This window comes from Benincasa hispida, chromosome 11 (genome assembly GCF_009727055.1).
Source record: "Benincasa hispida cultivar B227 chromosome 11, ASM972705v1, whole genome shotgun sequence".
Taxonomy (NCBI): domain Eukaryota; kingdom Viridiplantae; phylum Streptophyta; class Magnoliopsida; order Cucurbitales; family Cucurbitaceae; genus Benincasa; species Benincasa hispida.
The window spans coordinates 36,554,758-36,576,444 of record NC_052359.1 but is presented as its reverse complement, the minus strand read 5'-3'; positions in this window follow the sequence as shown (position 1 = coordinate 36,576,444).

Here is a 21,687-nt window from a genome sequence, read left to right as displayed (position 1 = left end):
ATTCCGGTGACAATGGCGCCAGCGGTGGTGTGACCATAGACAGGCAGCGGGTGTTGTTGTTAGATGACATAAATGGTTTAGGCTAGCAGCTGGTAGTGAGGATTTTTCATGAGGAAGGTTTGCGAGAGTGAGAGAGAATGAGAATTTCCAGTTTTATCGATTTTATTCAGTAGCGATTATGAACAAACCAAAGCATTAAAGAACGATCCAACCATTCAAAATGAAACTCTATATGTCTTGAACAGACTGACCAAGCTTAAGTACGATCCAATGGTTCAAACTATGACAATAGATAATTTTGTGGAAACCATCGTTGAACAATCGAATTGCTTTCTCCCTGATTTTCTGCCTTTTTTCACTCTCCTTTAATTTCGTAAAATCCCAATTCTTTTATTTTTTTAAAAAATTAAAAAGATAAATAAAATATTTTATCACAATATCTTCAAAATCTTCAAAGATTCTATTAAATTGATAAATTAATTGACTTCTCAAATTACCTTAATTTAGGCTTCAAAAACAAAAATTAAATGGCATAAAATCCATCAATTTGATAAAAATTAAATCATTTCAAATATTTAAATCAATTTAAAATCACATAAAATCAATTATCTCCTTAATTGTTTTAAGTTGGCTCCAAAATCTAACATCAAAGGGAGACAAAAGTCAATATTTTCAAGATAATTAGTTCGAATATGTAATCAATGAAGTTCAATTTAACCAATAAAACCTTTGCAATTATTTCAATTTAATCCCTATTTCCAAAAATGAAAGGGAAATTAAAACTTAATAATTTTAGATAACCAACTTAAATTTTCTTGAAATTCGAGATGTTACATTCTTTCCTCCTTAAGAAACTTTCGTCCTCGAAAGTTCAAGTCCTTAAAGGCTCGTGATACTTAGTTCCTATCTCATCCTCATGTTTCCAAATTGCTTCTTCAGATCAATAATTCTGCCAAAGAACTTCTAACTAGTACTATCTCTAAGTTTCAGAAAGTTTTCACCACTTTAGCAAGAATTTTTCCTAGAATGCTCCTCGTAACTCATGTTCTCATTCAAATGCAAGTGCTCATAGTCCAACACATGAGACCGTTTTTCGTATACCTCCTTAATGTATAAAACTTATGCTTAAGAAAACATTAGGCATATGAAAAATTGCCTTTTTGTTCATGTATTTGTGACTTGCCTACTTCAACTCTCATATCACTTGTATTTTGTTGGGAGCTAAAATACTTTCACCTTTAAAGTTAAGTTAATAACATCATTTGTTTCTCGTTCTATGCCCAAAATCACGATCACCTAAACCTTGATAACACTAGCAACGACACACCTTTTAACTAATAAAGCCTAGTTATTTCATGTCAATAGTTCTCGAACAACTATTGCTACTAATATCTCCACTTACAATATTTCCTCCAACTCCACTACAATATGAAGAATCTTGTTAAGCACTCTTCCAAGTGATTGATTATTTTAATCAAATTCTCATGATAAAATTGAGTTCCAAGACCAATAGCTTAGGCAGGATATTCATGTAACCAAAAAATACTAAGATCTAAAGTTCCAAGTAGTAAAGGGATTGTTCATTCCAATTCCAAAGATTCGAAAACACATATACCCTATCTTAAACACCCATGTTTTTAATCTCAAAACATTAGTTCTCTTACCTTCTCAAAACCACAAAATATTTCTCAAATACTTGCATTTCAATCACCCTTATCTTTCCCAAGACTAATAAATCCAAGATGCTCTTTTCCACTTTCCTAGTGAAATATACTTGTATAAAACATGTGACTAATTGAATCCCTTTCCACAGTCTACAATCCACCAACCTAAGCAAGGTATATATTTTTTTTCGAACAATGCCTACTGTAGTCCAATGTTCCAAATGGTAATGAGAGATTCCTCCTTTACACTAAAACCAACGCCTTGTATCTACCCATATCATGTTTTAAAATCCAAACCATACTTAACTATTTGGGAGTGTTGAAACACATTAATTTCCATTTACCTCTCCAAGTTAATAAAACCTTTCTTTAAAATTTTTCCAAAAAAAAAAAAAAAAAGATCTCTTTAATGTGAACTAGAGATAAAATGTGATTAATTTTTTATTTTATTTTATTTTTAACGTGAATTAGTTAGTGATAGAATAGAAAAAATTTTATTTAATTATTTAATGTTAAATTACCTAAGATGTCCCTATGATCATTAGCTAAAAGGGGCAAATGGGAAAACAAAAAATTTCTCCCCCATAGCCCGTTATAGATAGTACTAGCAAGAAATGCATGCAATAATATGTTCCATCTGTACCATCATGTGATGAATGGCCATGTCCTGGCTTGCCATTGTGTTTGCTAAGCTCTGCATAGTGTTTTGATATGTACAATATTCTCCAATGTTATTGTTGGACCTTTAGACTCCCTGATGAAGTCAATCATGATTTCCCCTATGTATGAGATTTTCTTCTCAAGACTTAGTAGAATGATTCAATAAGATCTAGAAACCAACTTAAGATCGATAAAACCGAAAGTTTCACAATCACAAAGATGCACACACTTGTGTTTTACATCACAAACACAAGACAATGACATAATATTTCTTCAAAGCAGCAACCCTTAAAAAAAAAAAAAATACAACATTTACTTAAATATGTACAATAGAAAAGAAGAACCAAACCCAAACTATATTTTGCTAAGCTTAGAAAAGAAAACAATCCTTGTGAATAAACACCAAAATTCTCTATACAAGGAAAATATATTCAGTTTAGAACAACATTCATAGAGATCTCCTGAAGGACAATCCAAGGGACAAGATGAAAAACATCTCAAGGGACTATGACACAAAAACCTTTAAAAATATTGTGACACCAAATCTCTAACAAATTTCCTCTTTGGCTATTATTTTCTAAGACAAGACAAAATAGCAAATAATCAATCATAATAGGGCAGAAACATAGAGCAAGATAACCAGAAACAAGAACAACCACATTGTCATAGAGGATGTGAGGACAAAACCAACATCTGAGCTAGATAAAAAGGAAAAAAAGAAAAAAAGGCAAACAACCCAAACCAAAGTAATAGATAAATTCAAGGAGCTCTCCCCCTTTACTTGTAAAAACATAGTATGACAAAAAACAACAAACTCTACAAAAACAATTATCACTCATTACGCTCGAAGTAGAAGTAGTACTAGCTCAAGCAACCGACAACCTCATCATTTGTAGTAAAGAATCCACCTCAACCTTTCGTTCAGTACACTGCTGAATCTGAAGAGGTAACTCCCAAGACTTAGAGGCTAACCACTACGTAATTCATTTCTCAAACAAAGAGTGGACAATTTATTGATTAGAAACATCATCAGAGTTTCGAGAAATGTTGTGGGCAAGGTAAAAAACATTATGACTTTGAAACAATCTAAAACTAAAGAAAGGAAGGTATAAGTAATATCCATACAAAAATTAGCAGTAACCAAATTAGTCTTTTGAACCAACAAAATCCCATAAATCAAACGAGGATAGCAGATGGGCAACTTAATGGCATGAGAACCAATATGCTGCATAACTTGAATGAATACAAAAGCACCATAGTTGAATTGATCGGATGTTGCAATATGATATAACAATATTGCTAAAACAAGGGAGAAGTCAGTAGTATGCAAGGAAAAACACAAATTTGCAATGCAAATCTTGTGAAGGAAAACATATTTGACACACAACTTCTTGGGGATGTTGTCCTAAACTCTCGTTGGGTCCTGTAGTTTGTAAACACAGTTTTGAACAAACGCTTGTGATGTAATAATACATGATATTTTCTTCACTTTTGTCTATGAACATTGAATGTTTTATTTACTTTACCACAAACCAATAAACTAAGATCCCTGGTTGTTGTTTGTAACTTAAGCAAGTATATGGAGACATACAGGTGGATCATTTCTTAAGTGATAACCAAAATGGTTTGTAGTATATGGATATGTGAGGGAAACCTTATCCTGGTAACGTTACGGATGCGACCCGCTTTGTAGAATAGTTACAAGTGTTGTGACTTGCTACAGATGGTCTGATCCTGATCATTCATGTGGAGACATGCGAGGGGGGGCGTGACATATAAAGGTGTTTGTATAAGACTGGACCACGAAGTATTATAGTCTTGTTATATAACGTTGTTCATAACAGAGACATCACTTCACTTGAATGACCATAGGTAACATGACCTCAATCTTGAGTGAGTTGGGAACTCATGCCTTTGAGGGCGGTCCTTTGATTTTCATGAGTGCGAGTGGCCAGATCGCCGACTCAAACCTACCACTTTAGGGGTTCGTCTGATTTGGGAGCTGAGAACTCAACTACACAAGATGGAATTCACTCTTTCTCAGAAGCAGAGGAAAGTACATAGATTGCTCCCTTAAGGGCTGATTTCAGGTCTTGAATGATGTGGCGCCACATACATTCTCATGGCTCGAGAGGTGTCCACACATAGTAGAACTATGTTGTATTGTTCATTAGAGGGATCGATGGCATTTAAGAAGTTAGATGTAACTGTAGGAGTAAAACGATAAATTGGCCCAACTGTACTTATGAGCATTTGTGAAGGGTTATCGTATTGTTGATTGGTTATATCCGATAGACACGAAAATATATCTGTGGTGAGAAGAGTGCGACTGTTGCTCTTTAGTGAAATGCCTGACAATTAACGAATAGTGGATCTCGTGGCTAAAGAGTTTAGTCAACTATTCACGTACCGTTGGAGCTTCAAGCCATAGGTTCATAAGGTCCCATTTGTACCTCAATGGATTCAAGTTGAGAATTAGTTTTTAGGTCAGTTTGAAGTGTTCAAATTGACAAAAGGGAGTTTGATTATATAATGTGATTGAATTAGTTGATTATATATGATATGGATGACTTTATATATGAGATACATTAATTGGAGAAAAATGATATAAATACGATTTATATCTAGTGGAGGAGAAAAAGACTATGGTTCATATGTTGTATTTGATGTGATATTAAACCATAGGTTAATGAATATAATATTATTATATTTATTAGAAGTTTTCGTAACTGAAGGATAAAATGAAAATCATTTTCATTTTGCAAAGAGATCAGACATTCGCTTACGAGTGGTGTATACTACCTATCACATAGCAAACTGTGAGCCTACACGATAGCTCAACGTTTCTAAATGATCGTATACACGTGCACAGTTTACTAAACGATCACATAGGATTTGTTAAACGATCGTCTAGCTTTTTTCCTACACGATCGCATGCCCGAGCGTTTACTAAACGATCGTCTATACGATCGCAACCTTATTACTAAACAATCGTGTACCTCTACCTAAACGAACAAGCATCGTCTATATGATAGACACCCGACTTCTCCCACTTGCTTGGTCGTGGTATACGATTGACTTTTCCTCATTCCCTCTACCAGATCCAACAGAGCCTACACCTCCTGGATTCTCACACCGAGAATACCAAGGGTTCCAAGTGGTGGTCTCTTCTCTGCTGCTGTGTTCGTGAAGAAGCCGTTCATGGGTAGATGATTTGGTCGATGATAGCTTAGACATTTTCAGTGAGAACGAGAGGAGTAGTCCTTGGACGCGAGTGAGATTTTGGTGAAGAAGGGTTCTTCAACTGGTACGTATCTCCTCCCTTTGTTATTTAAGTTTCAAAGCATGCCTGTAATTTGTTGTTAAATGCATATCTAGTATGTTAGATTGTGAATGTGGTAATTCAGTAACAATGAGTTTGGAATGATCTTGCTTCTGCTCAGAGGTACTCTTTGATAAGAGTTCATTCAATTGTATCAGAGCCAGGTTCTAATATTCCAAATTCATTGATGCAAAGAATAACATTTACTTTCTCGATGGGTAAAGCATGTCTGCTCTCTGTTTCAGCATTAAATAGTTTGTAGATGTGGATTAATGGAGTTTTCTAGGATGAAGCCTCTAGTTGTTTAAATTCTTTTACATTCAAAGTTAATTGTAAGGGCCCTTGCGTTTTGGGCATATTAACTTACTATCGAGTCTGTAATTTCAAAGTTGTTTGAGTCATTGAGTCGCTCGTGCTGAGGCTTCAAGGCAAGAAGTTGCTGGTCTTCGAGGATGAAGACAACCAAGCATTGGTCGGGTCGTGTAAACGATGGGGTAAATGATCGTAGAGTATTGGATACTCGGGAGCAGGTTAACGTACGTGCACTAGACGATCGTGTAGCTCAGCAAGCTTCATCGCTTAGTTCCTGACTACACGATCGCGGAGTAAATCGTTTACTTATCGCTTGTTAAGTGATCGTCTAGACGATCGTGCTTTACAACAACGTCGTCATCTAAACGATCGTATAGGACTCGCGTGTTTTGTCTTGTGCACTAAACGATCGGGTACCTTATGCTTCATCGCATAGTTATTAGTACTCGATCGTAGCTCAACGATCGTATACCCGGCCGCGTTTACTAAACGATGGGAGCTTCGTTCGAGCAGTTCAAGACCCGATTCGCTTGTGAACCGGTTTGCTTGATGAAAAATGTAATAGATAGAGTTTTTATTTTCGATTTTTAGATGGTTCATCTCGGTCCTTTAATCTTTGTGAATGTACATAGGATGTATGTTTGTTTATTTGTCATATAGTATGCCATATAAAAGAAATCTCACCTTAGGTTATGCATTGGTCATGCATCATCTCTTTATTATAAGTGTTATGATTTAGAGAAGCATGATTTAAATTACGTTAGAGCATGCTCAGGCATCATATAATATAAGAGTTATATTTATGCATGCATAAAGCATAGACATGCATCATCTTTATATTATAAGTGTTATAGTATAAGGGTGTATGGAAGCATGTTTGCTTGGTTCGTTACTTGTATATAAATGTTATGTATAGTAATGAATGGACATTGCATGAAGCATGAAACATAGGTTAAATTTATAAGTGTTATAAATACCTAGTTGTGTGGAAATGTGGTTTCAACACATGAAACTCAATAAGTATTTCAGCAGCCACGATATGTTCAATCACAACTTCACTAGAAGTAATAACAAACTTAATGGGCATAACCGGGTAAATATAATTAACAAAATTAACCTTAATACTACCAATGATATGTTGTGCAAAGACATCAATATAGAAAGCAACAACTGACATAATATTTCAACAGGAATAATATTCAATAACAGAGGAGACAATCAGATCAACATTATCAATATTGGTTTCAATAGGTGCAGTAATCAAAATACCAGATAAACTCAAGATGATTAACAATATGGTTAACAAGGTTGACAACTTTAATAGGTACAACATGATCAACAAGATTCATAGACTCCATCACATTACTATCATCATCATTAGTAATTTAGTCATCATTCACAACCTAAGATTCTTCAAAACCCACATATAAGTCAAGAGAAGTCACATTTCTGGTGGACATAGTGACATGTCTTGTGAGGTTTTCCATTCTTATAACAGCTTGCCTAGCATCACACATTTTCTTTCCAATTTTCTTATTTATTATAGGGTTAATTCTCTTCTTGTTAACAAAGGGATTTACAGTAAACGCACCACTGAGAAAGAAAGCCATTGTACTTGAACATCATAGATAGTGACACATGGTGAAGAAACATCCTTCATGAAACCTTCTTCTTTACTATTTTCTTCACATGAACTATTTTACTTTCAAAAGTTCGAGTACCTTGACAAGTATTCACCATGAAGATAAAAAAACATAATACACACAGTTGAGGTCAAATCAAGTGCAAAAATGACAATGTCAAAATTTTTTAAAAACATAATCGAGACTTTTTTTTTTGCTTACAGAAGCTAATTTGGCCCATTTTGACTTTCCTTGATCATATATCTTTAGTTGTTATAAGTCAATTATGTAAAGATCTAAATTTTCCCTGAGAGTTTCAAATTAGACTACTTCCACAACTTTCATCTGTTTATTCTAAGATCCAAAAAGTAAGTAAGTTCTCTGACCATACTCATTTCAAGCTTAGTCTGCATGTGTTGGAAAGGAAGCTCTACCATCTTCTGATCTCTTTGAAAACTATCTCATCAACATAAATTTGAAAAAAAATAACTTTCCTTCTGACTTCTTAATAAACAGAGCATGTTTCAATTTGTACACACTATGCGCTCGACTATTGACAGGATACTTTTTACAAATACTACAACTGCTTATTGGAACCCTTTTTTTGTCTCGATACATAACTAGACAAAATATAATATGTGTTGCTAAATATATGGAAGTACTTGACATTATTAGACTAAAAATCCAGTGGTAACTTATATATCCGAGTATATAAAACTGAGTTTCTGAGTTTTATAGAAAAATACAATAAACTAGGGAATCACATACCCATGGTTTACCATACGATATCTCATACCCAATTTTTCTCCCACTTGCCCTAGGTTATTCACCTTGCATTCCTAGAACTAGGTGATTTTCAAACACTTCAGTCGAGATAATCGTTGTAAACATGTTAGTGTACAATAGACTTTTTATTAAACTATAGGGGGAATGCATCTTATTCTTACAACACCTGTTTTTCAATAATGGCTAGGAAGTCAAACATTCCTCCCACTACATTGAGATACTCTCAACTCTTTGAGTAAGGTGCATCTGACTTGTCTAAACAACTCTTGTTTACAGTGTTAATTCAATAACTCTTTATTCATGTATGCAAGTATTTATGGAAACAAATACATGGTGATCTTGAACAATATTCCAATAGCTGGAATGACGTTGAGAAAACAATTTAAGGGAACTAGAAAGTTTATCACTGGATTTCATGTTCTATCAAATAGACCTAGAAATCTTAAATTTTCTATACTTTAATCTAATTGAAGTATTTCAGTTTTATTTTACCTAACAAGTTTTGCACACTTTGAACTTTTCAAGTGTTCTAAACTTGTCACTTAGGTCAAATAACTACTTGCTTTTATTGATTTCCAGCTGTTTTAAATATCTGTATATTTGCAAATGGCTTTTAAATAGGTTGGTTCTTAACAGAAGTTGCTGTGTAATAGAACAAACATAACTTTTGCTAATGAACATTTCATTTACAATAAAAAAATATATACAATTTGTTCTTTACAAACAAGATAAACTAACTCTTATTACAATAACAAAAGCTAATAAGATTATCTTCAGACAACAACATCTCCCACTAGTCATGTTGAGGATAACAAGCAATCTTCAGGAGCTAGTTTGCCTGTTTTGCTTTCTCTGCTCTTTTCTCAGCAAGGTACTAAGGGTAGTTTCTCTTCCTGTATCCTTCCTCGTTGCAGTGGAAACATTTCCCTTTGCCTGCTACGTTAACCTTGCCTTTTCTCCCAGCGGTTTTCTTCTTCCCTTTCCCCTTGTTCTTCTTAACAGGAATAATCTTATTCTGTGAAGAGGAAGCAACATTAGTATTTTTGGAGGACGTTCCTCTCTTTTCAGCAGTAGTAACGTGTACTTCCAGTTTCAGACCTTCAGCTCTCATCATTGTTCGGTAAGCCTGTAGCTCATTCAGAAGAGTAGTTAAACTGTATTCGATTTTAGTCATAAGTGCGTTCGTGCAAAACTGCAGAAAACTCTTTGGAAAAGATTATAGAATAAAACCAACTTGACTTCTCTCGTCAACGACATCTTCATTTACTTCCATCACATTGAAATGGACCATCATGTCTAGGACATGTTCTCTAACAGAGGCCCTTTCTTTTATACGGCAGTTGTAAACGTATTTAATAGCATCATGCCTTAGGGAGAAGGACGGTTGTACGAACATCCCTCATAAAGATTCCATAATCTCTTTGGCAGTACCTATATCCTCATGTTTCTTTGCCAAGACATCAGATATGCTGGCGAGGATATAGGCACGGGCTTTGTCATTCGCCCTGATCCATCTATCGTATGCATCTCAAACAGTTTGGTTTGCGTTTGAGCCAAGAATGGGAGGACAATCCTTTGTTAGAACGAATTGTAAATCGTCTATCACCAGTATTCAGATTTGATTTCCAATTGCATAATTATCCCCAATCAGTTGATCAGATGCCAACAATTGTACTAGTGCACTTGTCATTCTGAAAAGTATAAACAAATTATAAGTGAATTGCTTTTAAAAATCCAATCATGTTTTAGCAAAGTAATAATACACCCAAGATTATTTTTGCAATGATAGTACAACAAGACACTCTTGATTAAATACTACCTCCAGAATAACTCATATTTCGATAGTCATTTAGCTACCGTTTTTGGTCAGAAATTACTAACTCTTTAGTAATTCTGTAACTGTAACCTGAAGTTGGAAAGTCAAAGTTGAAACTGACTTTAGAAATTCTATCTATTTTTGAAGTTTGAGTTTTTCCGAATCCTATGTTAAAACCCTCCGAGGGGATAGCCATCGTTAAACGACTAGCGCAACCAATTTAAAGATGACAAGCAGGCGCAACATAGGAATCTCATGGTTCAAACCAACAGAAGAGACCGTAGGATATATTGACACATATCCTTCACCCACTTACTAGGAACAACTCCCCCCATTTGCTTTGGTCTTGATCTATGACAAACACTTTCTGAATACTCCCAAGATGACACGAAGTGTTGAATGGATCTCACGGTGGGAATTATCTAGGGACGTGAGAATTGAAATCAATATATCATATATTTGATTTTCCATTGAACAATTTCCCCTATGTCACCATGATCAATTCACGCAAACACTTTCTGAATGGAGAACGTGAACAACTTCCATTGAACAACTTCCCCTCTGTCACCATGAACATCTTGAGAACGTGAAAATTTTAAAATCAAAACATCATATTTGATTTTAAAGTGAATACCTTCCCCCATTCGCCAAAATCTCGATTCATGTAAACACTTTCTGAATGGAGGTCACTCCCAAGTGCCACATGAATTTTGATTGTGAACTCTTAGAGACGTGAGAGCTAAAAATAATCATATCATATATGTTTATTAATCTCCCATTGAAGTGTTCTAACTTATTGATAACGGGCAGAAATGAACATTATCATAGTGCTAAGTTCTTGAAAAATGTTGACTTACGTTGATAAAACATGATAAATTGCATCGAAAAAGCATCAGATTCATAATATCGCGGTCGCATGCGTTCATCGCATTAGAACAGTTGATTTTTTGTATTTTTGTGCAGAATATGCGATGATGCAAGGCGGAAATTGCAATCATAGGAAATCATTAGTTGAGCGTAGCATCACCGCAAGGCTTTGTGGTGATCGTGTTCATAAACATCTGCTCGAGTAAGATTGCCGCAACTTGGTCGGCACAACATGGTGGGCGCATCTGGGTGAAAGGCTAGTTAATCGCGATGGGACAGAAAGCTGATGACAGTTGAATCCGAATTAAATTGACAGCCGCTAACGATAACAAATATTGTCAGCTTTTAGGTGACAAATATTCGGCGCATCAGTCAGGGAATTAAAACCATCCTATCTGAGCAATCATGAGAGAGAAGCCGCCGTTCACCTTGGAAGTTCTATAAATACCAAAGGCATCTTCAGAAAAGGGGTTTCATGAGTTCACGAGTTCACTCTCTTACAAGTTTAGCCTGGTCCTTAAATTTTCTTTTACTTCAAGGCAGACGCGAGAGAGGAGATTATGCCGACAGATCGTTCCGGTAAGCTTGGGAGAGCGCCGGAAGCTTCAAAGACAGAGAGAGGGTCGACGCCTGCGGAAGTAGGAATATCTTTGGAACTGAATAGAGATTTATAGTGTAAAAGCCTCGGTCAACAAGGAATTGCTACCAGGCTCTCTACCTTTAACTTCCGCTGTTATTTTGTACTCCACTTATTTATTGAAATGGAATCTACTTCTCTATATCTATTCACTCTCTGTTATTTACGCATGAGTAGCTAAATTAGTTGAATGGGTTGAGAAGCATTTAGCTAGCACAACTAGGGAATCTTCATTCTATGCGATTATCTTGTATTATGTATGCTTCATTCGTCCACTAGAGATACTCAGGAGGGTAGTCTAAGGACAGGATCTAGGCTTGGGAAGGTCAAGTTAGAATCTAGGTTCGGGAGAGCCAAATTAGAACGCATAATCAAGAGATAGGAGCTTAGAAATAAGCACTATTTACTATTAACGCATCACATGCATCCTAAAGATAGGATATGATTGTTTGCGGTCACCTTGCCTTCATGCATTTTGAATCATCACATAGGAAAGAGTAGAGACTTAGGAATAAGCTCTATGGACACTTTTCTATTCAACACACGTGTCCTAGACTTAGGAGCATCGCGTTTGCATCGGAAAATGACTTACTGTGCATGGTTGTAGCATGATCGCATAGTCTGAGGCATTCCTAAGTAACGCTAGCTAAAGACCTTCTCAACCCATTCATCCGCATACTCAGTGCATCTATCACACAACTGACTTTTCTCAAATCCGCTGCATTTGTTTATTTTTCATTAGCGCAATCAATAACAAACCAACAACTATTTATTTATTTGGTTACCAAAAAGTTTTCCTAAAAATTACCAATGCAACCTGTTTTCACAAGTCCTTGAGTTCGACCCTGGACTTACCAGGAAACTCAATGGAGATTACACTTGGATTCCGCTGGGGAAACTTGAGTGCTCAACGCAATTTCATCATCGCATATCATCCATAATTTCACTTCATAAAATCAAGCATCACATGTCATATACGTTATTTGATTTTCACTAAAGTGTTCTAATAGCATATCATATATGTTATTAAACTCCCACTGAAGTGTTCTAACGATTAAACAGGGTATATGTTTTCTTAGGTTTGTTTCGGCTAATTAAGCAACCTAAGTCTAGGTGTTTATCCAAGTATAATGTTTATAATTGGATTTAACTTACGATGTCTAGGTGATAAACTAGTTTTAAAACCTCTGCGTATTGTTCATAAAACCGGTTAACAATACTCAATAATTCGACCATAATCCCCAGGTAGGAGGTGTTCCATAGACTGTCAACTTAAATACCTCCAGCCTTCGACATGATTATATAAAGGTTGAGTTTGTAACCCAAGTTTTACAAGTTTAGCGACCTATTTTTGCTATTAAAATGAGTGGTTAACCTATGTGAGCATGCAACTATTCTCTCTTATGGATTTTTAAATGTTTAACCCGATTTTATCACTACTTACAAAATTTTAGACATGCTAAACGTCCATAACATACATCAAAGACATTCAATATTTAATATAACATTTATATTAAATAAAAGATCCCTAAACGTGCATACTATATATTATAACATTTTATAACATACTTTGAATGCATGTAATATACTTTCTATGGTGAGATTTTAAATCTACATAGCATACTGTATGCACATACATGATTTATTTAATTATAAGATACATAACATGGATAAATAATTAAACATATACTGATAAGATTTTAGTTTTGCATTTTCAATCAAACAAAAGCCTAATTATTACAAAAACTAGCAAGAAAATAGCTCCAAACCACTTCCGGACTGCTTGAACGGCTCCAAACTGGACTTAAACAGCTTGAACCAGACGTGAACCACCTGAATCGAACCAGCAAAAACCCTTTTGAAGTTGAACCAAATCGAGTTTAAAGAAAATCAGTCAAATCGGTCAATCCTCGATGGTCCTTGCCTAGTCAACGAGTCAAACTCGTCAAACCAGTTCAAGAATCTCGCTGCTAGACCAAACTCTCGCTCGGTTGAACAGAATCTTACTCCTTGATGGAAATCTTGCTTAAACTCTATCAGAATCTCGCTCGAACTCAGAATCCCGCTGCTTGAAGGAAATCTTGCTTGAACATCAAAATCATGATCCACGCTTGAAATCTCGCTCGATGCTCGATCAACATCTCGCTAAAGCTTGAAATCTCGCTCGATGCTCGATCAAAATCTCGTTCGAACTCGATGAAAAATCTTGCTTGAACTCGAAATCTCGCTCGAACTTTGAGCAACAACTGACGATTTGGAAATTTGCAGCTCGGCCTTCTTCACTTTTTTCTTCAATTACAACTTAATTTCAACTCTAATGACTCTAAATAAATTACAGAATTTTGAGCACACATATAAGCTCATGAAAGAAGAGCCAATTACAAATTTAATCAAGGAATCAAAGAGATTAAATGCCAAAACTCAGAGAACCATATCAGTTCACCATTTTCATATATCTCATGAAAAACACCCACCACACCAAAATTAAACCAAATTGAATACTTAAATGATGCTCTGATACCGAGTAGGAGTATATCAGCATCCAACAGAAGCAACAAAGATGAATATGCATTCTAATTCATCAATTTTCGCTATAAATAAAGCATGCTCATACAATGATAAGAGGGTTTCAAGTCATTCATTTGTAATACCTTTTGAATCTCGAATTCAGCTGCAAATCTTCTCCAAATCTTCTTTTGAACCACCTCAAGGTCTTCCCTACTATTCTCTTGGAGCCTTAGATTGAGTTGCGGGACTCAAAATAAGCTTAAATGAAGTAAATTTGGAGAAGAAACTCACTGCAGAAACTAGAAGAACACTTCTTCAACCCCTTGAGTTTTCAACAAAACTTCAGCAAGTACAAACAATTTGCATTAACGATTTCCACTTCAATATTCTCTATTTATTGTAGAACAACCATGCAATGGAGAAGACTGCATGAAAAGTACCTCATGCTTGGAGATTTGAATCAAGAAATGGTGGACTTTTAGTAAGCTACTTGGTGAAGATGAATGGAGAAATCCAACTTTTCTCATTTGTGTTTTTCAATTTTTCCTAATTTCAAATTAATTTCTAAAATCAATTTTGATTTTTAAAAATTGAAAACTTTATTAATTTTACAAAATTAATTTCATAAATTAATTTTCTAATAAATGATTAATTAAACAATTTAATTAGTTCTAATTAATTTAATATCAAATATTCAATTAACTTTACACAAATTCCACCTCATGAATCCCTATTCATGAATTTAATATTTAAGTATTAATTGATTCTCCAATTTCGTTTAATTCCAAAATTAAACGCGTAATTATATCACATATAATTACTAATTCCCTTAATTCTAATTTGAACGTTTCAAATTAACTTATCACACTACTCTAAGGCTAATCCATTTACGAGCTAGTAGGGGGACCTCGTGGACCTACAGATCATAGGCTCCAACGATCCGAGATTAATTGGCTAAACTCTTTGCACCAAATTAACCCTTATTCATTAACTAATGGGTTACTCCACTAAAGCCCATAGTTACACTTCCCTCACTGTAGATTTATTATGTCCACTCGATATAACCGTGATTAGTAAGTTAACCCTTCACAGGTTGTTCATAATAACGGTTGGGTTAAATGTCTGTTTTACTCCCAAGATTACCTCTTGTTCCTTAAGTCCCACTAATCCTCTAATGAAGAACTAGTTTGTGATCTGATCAACAAACCGAGTCTCTCTCGAGCTTATGAAAAGGTGAGGCCCTTCGTTCAAGACCCAAAGTCAGCACTTAAGGCAACAACCTCTCTATTATCCCTAAAAGCGGGTAGGAGTGAATTCTATTTTGCACCTTATGTCCTTAGCTATTTACCCAGTCTTAGCCTTGAAATTAAGGTTTATTGAGTTGGTGATGTTGAGCCGACCCTCACCTATGAAAATCTAAGGATTATCCCAAATAAACAAGAGTTCATAGTTAGCTCAGGATTAAGGTCAAGTTACCTTGGTCATCGCTTTGAAATAGTTAGTCTTAAACAGTAAACAACGTTATAAAGTAAGAGTGACTGATTTCGTGGTCCGATCTTGTACAAACCCATTGCACAGAACGCCCCCACTCCTCATGTCATAACATGTACAAATTTGGATCACGTCGTCTGTAGCACGTTACAACACCTTGTAACAACTATAGAGTAGGCCGCATCCAATATTGTTACCAGAATAAGGCACCCAATCTTATTCATATACTATAGATCATTTTGACTATTTAGTTGAACCTGATCCACTTTTATTTCTCCACATAAAGTTTCAGTACTTATATAATAGTCATGGATCTTTTAGTTTATTGGATTTATTTCTAAAATGAAAATAAGCAATTCATATATTCAATAACAACTTATTGAATTTTCAGAATAAGTTTTATTGTTTACAAACCACGAGTTTTAGGACATAAAACCAAATATTTTGTGAATTAAATGGCATTCTACATGAAACATTTGCACCTTATTCTCCTCCACAAAATGGTATAGCTGAACGTAAAAGTAGAACACTAAAACGTAGGAAAGTTTTCGAGGCTCTCTATCTATCAAACAATATTTATTTTCACAATCTAGTATTTCAACTAACAAGTAGTCTTAGTGACAAGATCGGGTTGAACCCCAGGGAGCCTAAGATGAAACTTCTTTAAGTTAAATAAATCTTTGGAAAGCAATAAAAATGGGGGGTTTTGTTGTTTGGTTGACATAAAAAGTAAATGCGAAAATTGAAATTGCGAAAAAAAAAGATAGATTGAGAAAGAGAGAGATCCAACACAAGATGACCTTTGTCGCTTTAGATATCGTTGGGTTTTCTATGAATCTAATCATTGATTAATCATGCAAACATGCTTAAATTTCTATTTCCTAAGCGTAATTGAATGTTGGGAAAGCTTTAACAAACCCCCTGATGAAAATCAACATGCCGTTGATTTCTAAATTAAGTAAATGTTGTCACGCCAACTCTTTCATTTAGTTAATCACATTATGTTCTTGGATTGATTAAGACATGAAGCAAGAATGTCCAATTTTAACCTCATGCATTTCCAATATTTAGCTTTTGTTATCAATTAGGTGATATTAGATAGCCTAGAGCGAAAGAGAGGTGTTATGGAGTCTATGTACTTCAATAACGTCTGGGAGCTTGTGGATCCGCCTAATGGTGTCAGATCTATTGGGTGTAAGTGAATCTATAAGCAAAAGAGAGGTGTAGATGGAAAGGTGCAAACCTTTAAGGCTAGACTCGTGGCAAAGGGTTATACCCATGTTGAGGGAGTTGACTATGTGGAAAATTTCTCACCTATTGTCATGCTCTAGTCTATAAAGATACTCCTATCCATAGCCATATTTTATGATTATGAGATATGGTAAATAGATGTCAAGACTGCCTTTCTTAATGGTAATCTTGAGAAGACCATCTACATGACTCAACCAGAGGGGTTCATTGTTTCAGATCAAGAGCAAAGAGTTTGCAAGCTTAATAGGTCCATTTATGCTAAAACAAACGTCTAGATCATGGAACTTTAGATTTAACATTGCGGTCAAGTTGTTTGGCTTTGATCAGAACGTTGATGAGCCTTGGTGGCTGTTAGGTTCAGTTCCAAGAGTTGGTTGTGCCTGATGGTTGAGAATGTCTCATCCTAGTAAAGGGGCATCTGATTACTCCATCGGTGACGTTTTTTCTGCCTCACTGGGGCATCATTGAAAAATAGAAGTCTTATACACTTAGGGTACTTGGATACTATTTTGCTAAAATTGTGGTTTAGCAAAATCTTATAAAAGTTTGTTCGTTTTTCAACAAGTTTTTGAAAATGGCTACAACCACATTAACTTTACTTAGCGCCGAGAAACTTACTGGCGACAATTTTTCAACATGGAAACATATGATCACGATTATTCTAATCATCGAGGATCTCATGTTGGCTCTTACGAAGGTCTGCTCTCTTATTCCGACTCCCAATGCCACTCGAAATGTTCGAGAGACGTACGAGCAATGGACACAGGCAAATGAGAAGGCTCGAGTCTATATCTTGGCAAGTCTTAATGACGTGTTGGCCAAGAAGCATGAGCTGATGGTCTCAGCGCGTCAGATCATGGAGTCCCTGGGGGGACGTTTGGACAATCGTCTGAATAGCTCAAGCAAATGTTGCTTCATTCTCAAGGACGTTCCATCGAGGTTCAACCTCAAGAACGAAGTCTGCACCTTTTACTTCTAGCTCTGAAAAGAGGAAGAAGAAGAAGGGTGGTAAGAGCGAAGGGAAAGTGCCTGTTAACCCGCAACCTATCGCCCCAAGAAGGCGTCCGCCGTCTGTTGAAAAGGGAAAATGTTTCCATTGCAATCAGGATAGACACTGGAAATTGGTTGAAGGAAAGGAAGGCCACCAAGGTTAAGGCCAAGGCAGATAAAGGTAAATATGATTTACTTGTACTAGAAACATGTTTAGTGGAGAATGATTATTCTGCCTGGATAATTGATTCAGGTGCCACTAATCACGTTTGTTCTTCTTTTCAAGGGATTAGATCCTAGCGATAGTTAGAGGCTGGTGAGCTGACGATGTGAGTAGGCACCAAACACGTCGTCTCAGCTGTGGTAGTAGGAGGGATCCAGTTATCTTTACAGAATAGGTTTCTAGTATTAAAAGATGTATATGTTGTTCCTGAACTTAAGAGGAACCTTATTTCTTTAAAGTGCCTGTTACAATGTAAATATATGCTTTCTTTTAGTGTGGATGAATTGTTTATTCATAAAGATGGTGTTGAAATTTGTACAGCTTAGCTGGAAAGTAACTTGTATGTGCTAAGACTGTTACCCTTAAGTTCCCTTCATAACACAAAATTGTTTAAAACTGTCGTAACTCAATCTAAATGTCAACGATATTCTCCAAAATAAAATGCCCAAATTTGGCACCTTCGATTAGGGCAAATCAATCTCAATAGGATTGAGAGATTGGTGAAGAATGGCCTTCTAAGTGAATTAGAAGAAAATTCTTTACTGGTGTGCGAATCTTGCCTTGAGAGTAGGATGAGTAAAAGATCTTTTACTGGAAAAGGTTTTTTAGCCAAAAAGCCTCTTGAGTTAATAGATTCTGACCTTTGTGGTCCTATGAATGTGCGAGCCCAAGGTGACTATGAGTATTTTATTAGTTTTGCTAATGATTACTCTAGGTATGGGTAAGTTTATCTTATGCAACGGAAGTCTGAATCCTTTGAAAAGTTCAAAGAGTTCATGGTTGAAGTTGAAAATGAATTGGATAGGCAGATTAAAACACTTCGATTGGATCGAGATGGAGAGTTTTTGGACTCGTCATTCCAGAACTATTTGATAGAACATGAGATGGTTTCCCAACTCTTAGCGTTGGGTACAACTCAGCAAAATGGTGTAGCAGAGAGGAGAAATAGAACCTTGTTGGACATAGTTCATTCATGATGAGTTACACTTACTTACCAGACTCGTTTTGGGGTTTCGCAGTGGAGACTGCGATTTACATACTCAATTGTGTTCCTTCCAAGAGTGTTACGAGAATAGCTCTGGAGTTGTGAAATGGGCGTAAAGCTAGTTTACGTCACTTTTGCATTTGGGTTGCCCTGCACATGTGCTTGAGGTAAATCCCAAGAAGTTGGAACCACGGTCGAGGTTATGCCTATTTGTAGGCCCAAAGGTACACGAGGGGTTATTTTTATGATCCGTAGGAAAATAGGGTGTTTGTTTCCACGAACGCTACTTTCCTGGAGGAGGATCATATCAGGGAGCACAGTTCAAGTTGTAAAGTTGTGTTGCGTGAGCTTTCTAATGAAACTACTGAAACTTCAACAAGAATTGTTGAAGAGCCTGCTTTATCAGCAAAAGTTGTTGATGATAGTTCATCTAGGCGGTCAGTTCCACCTCAAGAGTTGAGGGAACCTTGATGAAGTGGGAGGGATGTGAACTCGCCCGTTCGCTATCTGGGTTTCATGGAAATCCTAGCTATGGAAGCAAATGGCGACGTTGAGGATCCATGGTCTTATTAGAAGGCAATGAAGGATATAGACTGAGATGAATGGGTCAAGGCCATGGATCTCGAGATGGAGTCGATGTACTTCAACTCAGTATGGGATCCTGTAGATCAGCCTGATAGGGTAAGACCTATAGGTTGTAAATGGATCTACAAGTGCAAACGGGGCGCTGATGGGAAGGTGCAAGCCTTCAAGGCTCGACTTATGGCAAAGGGTTATACCCAGGTAGAGGGAGTCGACTATGAGGAGACTTTCTCGTCTGTTGCCATGTTAAGGTCGATTCACATCCTTCTGTCCATTGCAACTTATTATAATTATAAGATTTGGCAAATGGACGTCAAGACGGCCTTTCTAAATGGCAATCTTGAGGAGACCATTTACATGGTGCAACCTGAAGGATACATAGCCCAAGGACAAAAGAAAAAAATTTGCAAGCTGAATCGATCCATTTATGGGCTGAAACAAGCATCTAGAACTTGGAACATACAGTTTGATACTGCGATCAAGTCGTATGGATTTGACTAGAACATTGATGAACCTTCTGTCTACAAGATCGTCAACGATTCAATAGTTTTCTTAGTGTTGTATGTAGACGATATACTACTTATTGGAAATGATGTAGATCTACTGACTGCAGTTAAAAACTTTCTGACGACCCAATTTCAAATGAAAGATTTGGGAGAGGCTCAGTTTGTTATGGGTATACAGATATTTCGGGATCGTAAGAACAAAGTACTAGCACTGTCTCGGTATCGTACATTACCAATATGTTGTTCAAGTACTCGATGCAGGACTCCAAGAGGGTCCTACTGCCGTGTAGGCATGGAGTCACTTTTTCTAAGGACATGCCTTCTAAGACGCTTCAAGAGGTTGAGGAAATGAGACGTGTCCCATATGCATCTACCGTTGGCAGTTTGATGTATGCAATGCTCTGTACTCGACCAGACATCTGCTACACTGTGGGCATAGTCAGTAGGTATCAGTCTAACCCAGGCCAGGGTCACTGGACCACAGTGAAGAACATCTTCAATTATCTTCAGAGAACGAGGGACTACATGCTTGTGTATGGATTTAGGGATTTGATCCTTATTGGATACATAGATTCTGACTTTCAGACTGATAGGGACTCTCACAAGTCAACTTCACGGTTAGTCTTTACTCTTAACTGATGAGTTATTGTGTGGCGAAACACTAAGCAGGGGTGCATCGCCGACTCCACTATGGAGGCAGAGTACGTAGCGGGTTGCGAAGCTATTAAGAAGGTCGTTTGGCTCAGGAAGTCCGTGACAGAATTGAAAGTTTTTCTAGATATGTCTAGGCTAATCACCCTCTATTGTGATAATAGTGGTGCTTTTGTGAATTCCAAGGAGCCTAGGAGTCATAGACGTGACAAATAATAGAGTGGAAGTATCACTTGATCCATGAGATAGTGCATCGAGGGGACGTGATCGTCATGAAGATCGCTTCGTAGTACAATGTTGTTGACCCGTTTAAGAAGGCTCTCACGCTCTCACGGCTATAGTGTTTGAGGGTCACCTTCAGAGCATGGGTCTATAGGACTGCCCGCGGCTAGACTAGAGCAAGTGAGAGATTTTCTTGTACTGGGCTTTTATGCCCTAGTTTATTGTTTTGTACACCCCACTTAGCTTTAGGATAAGTGGGAGATTGTTGGGGTTAATGCTTTAAAGTCTCGTGTCCTGTAGTTCGTAAACAATTTGTACGAATGCTTGTGATGTATAATATATGATATTTTACTTCACTTCTTGAATTTACTCATCTAAATATTTTATTTGCTTTACCACAAACCAATAAACTAAAATCTCTGGTTATCTTTATGTAACTTAAGCATGTATGTGGTGACATACAAGTGGATCATGTCTTAAGTGATAACCAAAATGGTCTGTAGTATATGGATATAGGAGGGAAACCTTATCCTGGTAGTGTTATGGATTCGGCTCGCTTTGGAGAATAGTTATAAGTGTTGTGACTTGTCAC